The sequence below is a fragment of the Phalangium opilio genome, unplaced genomic scaffold, assembly GCF_054372755.1.
Source record: "Phalangium opilio isolate 3A_F unplaced genomic scaffold, DU_Popi_V2 ptg000054l_1, whole genome shotgun sequence".
In the NCBI taxonomy this organism is placed as follows: Eukaryota; Metazoa; Arthropoda; class Arachnida; order Opiliones; family Phalangiidae; genus Phalangium; species Phalangium opilio.
The window spans coordinates 4,077,143-4,081,556 of NW_028324173.1; the positions used below are offsets into that span (position 1 = coordinate 4,077,143).

At 47.7% G+C, this 4,414-nt stretch overlaps 2 non-coding genes across 2 annotated transcripts; both read left to right on the forward strand.

The window, feature by feature from the left end:
• The first annotated feature begins 1,708 nt into the window (after nucleotides 1-1,708).
• Nucleotides 1,709-1,781, forward strand: TRNAS-GCU (transfer RNA serine (anticodon GCU)). Its single transcript has one exon. It is a non-coding gene; the product is annotated as a tRNA-Ser (tRNA).
• A 2,279-nt stretch (nucleotides 1,782-4,060) lies between these two features.
• TRNAS-GCU (transfer RNA serine (anticodon GCU)) lies at nucleotides 4,061-4,133 on the forward strand. The gene has a single exon. It is a non-coding gene; the product is annotated as a tRNA-Ser (tRNA).
• Nucleotides 4,134-4,414: the final 281 nt, after the last annotated feature.

Below are 4,414 nucleotides of genomic sequence, written 5' to 3' on the forward strand. Positions count from 1 at the left end.
AGCCCATCCGGGAGCGGTGTTGTGAGGTCTCAGATGTGACGTAAAAAGTCAAGGTTTTTACACAATACCTGACGAGCATTTAATTTTTGGGCTTCCGTGGCGCAATGGTTAGCGCGTTCAGCAGTTAACAAATAGGTTAGTGGTTCGAGCCCACCCGGGAGCGGCGTTGTGGGATCTCAAACGTAACGTAGAAAGCCAAAGTTTTTCCACAATACCTGACGACCATTTAATTTTTGGGCTTCCGTGGCGCAATGGTTAACGCGTTCGGCTGTTAACCAATAGGTTGGTGGTTCGAGCCCACCCGGGAGCGGTGTTGTGGGATCTCAAATGTAACGTAGAAAGCCAAAGTTTTTCCACAATACGTGACGACCATTTAATTTCTGAGCTTCCGTGGCTCAATGGTTAGCGCGTTCGGCTGTTAACCGAAAGGTTGGTGGTTCGAGCCCAACCGGGAGAGGTGTTGTGGGGTCTCAGATGTAGCGTAAAAAGTCAAAACTTTTCCACAATACGTGACAACCATTTAATTTCTGAGCTTCCGTGGCTGAATGGTTAGCGCGTTCGGCTGTTAACCAATAGGTTTTTGGTTCGAGCCCATCCGGGAGCGGTTTTGTGAGGTCTCAGATGTGACGTAAAAAGTCAAGGTTTTTACACAATACCTGACGAGCATTTAATTTTTGGGCTTCCGTGGCGCGATGGTTAGCGCGTTCAGCTTTTAACCAATAGGGTGGTGGTTCGACCCACCCGGGAGCGGTGTTGTGGGATCTCAAATGTAACGTAGAAAGCCAAAGTTTTTCCACAATACCTGACGACCATTTATTTTTTGGGCTTCCTTGGCGCAATGGTTAGCGCGTTCGGCTGTTAACCGAAAGGTTGGTGGTTCGAGCCCAACCAAGAGAAATGTGTTGTAGGGTCTCAGATGTAACGTAATAAGTCATAACTTATCCACAATACCTGACAACCATTGAATTTCTGAGCTTCCGTGGCTCAATGGTTAGCGCGTTCGGCTGTTAACCAATAGGTTGGTGGTTCGAGCAGATCAGGGAGCGGTGATGTGAGGTCTCAGATGTAACGTAAAATGTCAGAGTTTTTCCACAATACCTGACGAACATTTAATTTTTGGGCTTCCGTGGCGCAATGGTTAGCGCGTTCGGCTGTTAACCAATAGGTTGGTTGTTCGAGCCCATCCGGGAGCGGTGTTGTGAGGTCTCAGATGTGACGCAAAAAGTCAAGGTTTTTACACAATACCTGACGAGCATTTAATTTTTGGGCTTCCGTGGCTCAATGGTTAGCGCGTTCGGCTGTTAACCTAAAGGTTGGTGGTTCGAGCCCATCCGGGAGCGGTGTTGTGACGTCTCAGATGTAACGTAAAATGTCAGAGTTTTTCCACAATACCTGACGAACATTTAATTTTTGGGCTTCCTTGGCGCAATTATTAGCGCGTTCAACTGTTAATCGAAAGGCTGGTGGTTCAAGCCCACCCGGAAGAGGTGTTGTGGGGTCTCAGATGTAGCGTAAAAAGTCAAAACTTTTCCATAATACGTGACAACCATTTAATTTCTGAGCTTCCGTGGCACAATGGTTAGCGCGTTCAGCAGTTAACAAATAGGTTAGTGGTTCGAGCCCACCCGGGAGCGGCGTCGTGGGATCTCAAACGTAACGTAGAAAGCCAAAGTTTTTCCACAATACCTGACGACCATTTAATATTTGGGCTTCCGTGGCGCAATGGTTAACGCGTTCGGCTGCTAACCAATAGGTTGGTGGTTCGAGCCCACCCGGGAGCGGTGTTGTGGGATCTCAAATGTAACGTAGAAAGCCAAAGTTTTTCCACAATACGTGACGACCATTTAATTTCTGAGCTTTCGTGGCTCAATGGTTAGCGCGTTCGGCTGTTAACCAATAGGTTGTTGGTTCGAGCCCATCCGGGAGCGGTGTTGTGAGGTCTCAGATGTGACGTAAAAAGTCAAGGTTTTTCCACAATACCTGACGAACATTGAATTTTTGGGCTTCCGTGGCGCAATTATTAGCGCGTTCAACTGTTAATCGAAAGGCTGGTGGTTCAGGCCCACCCGGAAGAGGTGTTGTGGGGTCTCAGATGTAGCGTAAAAAGTCAAAACTTATCCACAATATGTGACAACCATTTAAATTCTGAGCTTCCGTGGCTCAATGGTTAGCGAATTCGGCTGTTAACCAATAGGTTGGTGGTTCGAGCCCACCCGGGAGCGGTGTTTTGGGATCTCAAATGTAACGTTGAAAGCCAAAATTTTTCCACAATACCTGACGACCATTTAATTTTTGGGCTTCCGTGGCGCAATGGTCAGCGCGTTCAGCTGTTAACCGAAAGGTTGGTGGTTCGAGCCCAACCAGGAGAAATGTGTTGTAGGGTCTCAGATGTAACGTAAAATGTCAAAACTTATCCACAATACGTGACAACCATTTAATTTCTGAGCTTCCGTGGCTCAATGATTAGCGCGTTCGGCTGTTAACCAATAGGTTAGTGGTTCGAGCCCACCCGGGAGCGGTTGTGTGGGATCTCAAATGTAACGTAGAAAGCCAAAGTTTTGCCACAATACCTGACGACCATTAAATTTTTGGGCTTCCTTGGCTCAAAGGTTAGCGCGTTCGGCTGTTAACCAATAGGTTGGTGGTTCGAGCCCATCCGGGAGCGGTGTTGTGAGGTGTCAGATGTAACGTAAAATGTCAGAGTTTTTCCACAATACCTGACGAACATTTAATTTTTGGGCTTCCGTGGCGCAACGATTAGGGCGTTCAGCTATTAATCGAAAGGTTGAAGGTTCGAGCCCACCCGAGAGAGGTGTTGTGGGGTCTCAGATGTAGCGTAAAAAGTCAAAACTTTTCCGCAATACGTGACAACCATTTAATTTCTGAGCTTCCGTTGCTCAATGGTTAGCGCGTTCGGCTGTTAACCAATAGGTTGATGGTTCGAGCCCATCCGGGAGCGGTGTTTTGACGTCTCAGATGTGACGTAAAAAGTCAAGGTTTTTCCACAATACCGGACGACCATTTAATTTTTGGGCTTCCGTGGCGCAATCGTTAGCGCGTTCGGCTGTTAACAGAAAGGTTGGTGGTTCGAGCACACCCGGGAGCGGTGCTATGAGGTCTCAGATGTTACGTAAAAAGTCAAAGTTTTTCCACAATACCGGACGACCATTTAATTTTTGGGCTTCCGTGGCGCAGTGGTTAGCGCGTTCAGCTGCTATTCAAAAGACTGGTGTTTGAGCCCTCCCGGGAGCGGTGTTGTGGGATCTCAAATGTAACGTAGAAAGCGAAAGTTTTTTCACAATACCTGACGATCATTTAATTTTTGGGCTTCCGTGGCGCAATGGTTAGGGCGTTCGGCTGTTAACCAATAGGTTGGTGGTTCGAGCCCACCCGGGGGCGGTGTTGTGGGATCTCAAACGTAACGTAGAAAGCGAAAGTTTTTCCACAATACCTGACAACCATTAATTTCTGAGCTTCCGTGGCTCAATGGTTAGCGCGTTCGGCTGTTAACCAATAGGTTGGTGGTTCGAGCCCATCCGGGAGCGGTGTTGTGAGGTCTCAGATGTTACGTAAAAAGTCAAGGTTTTTCCACAATACCTGACGAACGTTTAATTTTTGGGCTTCCTTGGCGCAATGGTTAGCGCGTTCGGCTGTTAACCGAAAGGTTGGTGGTTCGAGCCCAACCGGGAGAGGTGTTGTGGGGTCTCAGATGTAGCGTAAAAAGTCAAAACTTTTCCACAATACGTGACAACCATTTAATTTCTGAGCTTCCGTGGCTGAATGGTTAGCGCATTCGGCTGTTAACCAATAGGTTGGTGGTTCAAGCCCACCCGGAAGAGGTGTTGTGGGGTCTCAGATGTAGCGTAAAAAGTCAAAACTTTTCCATAATACGTGACAACCATTTAATTTCTGAGCTTCCGTGGCACAATGGTTAGCGCGTTCAGCAGTTAACAAATAGGTTAGTGGTTCGAGCCCACCCGGGAGCGGCGTCGTGGGATCTCAAACGTAACGTAGAAAGCCAAAGTTTTTCCACAATACCTGACGACCATTTAATATTTGGGCTTCCGTGGCGCAATGGTTAACGCGTTCGGCTGCTAACCAATAGGTTGGTGGTTCGAGCCCACCCGGGAGCGGTGTTGTGGGATCTCAAATGTAACGTAGAAAGCCAAAGTTTTTCCACAATACGTGACGACCATTTAATTTCTGAGCTTTCGTGGCTCAATGGTTAGCGCGTTCGGCTGTTAACCAATAGGTTGTTGGTTCGAGCCCATCCGGGAGCGGTGTTGTGAGGTCTCAGATGTGACGTAAAAAGTCAAGGTTTTTCCACAATACCTGACGAACATTGAATTTTTGGGCTTCCGTGGCGCAATTATTAGCGCGTTCAACTGTTAATCGAAAGGCTGGTGGTTCAGGC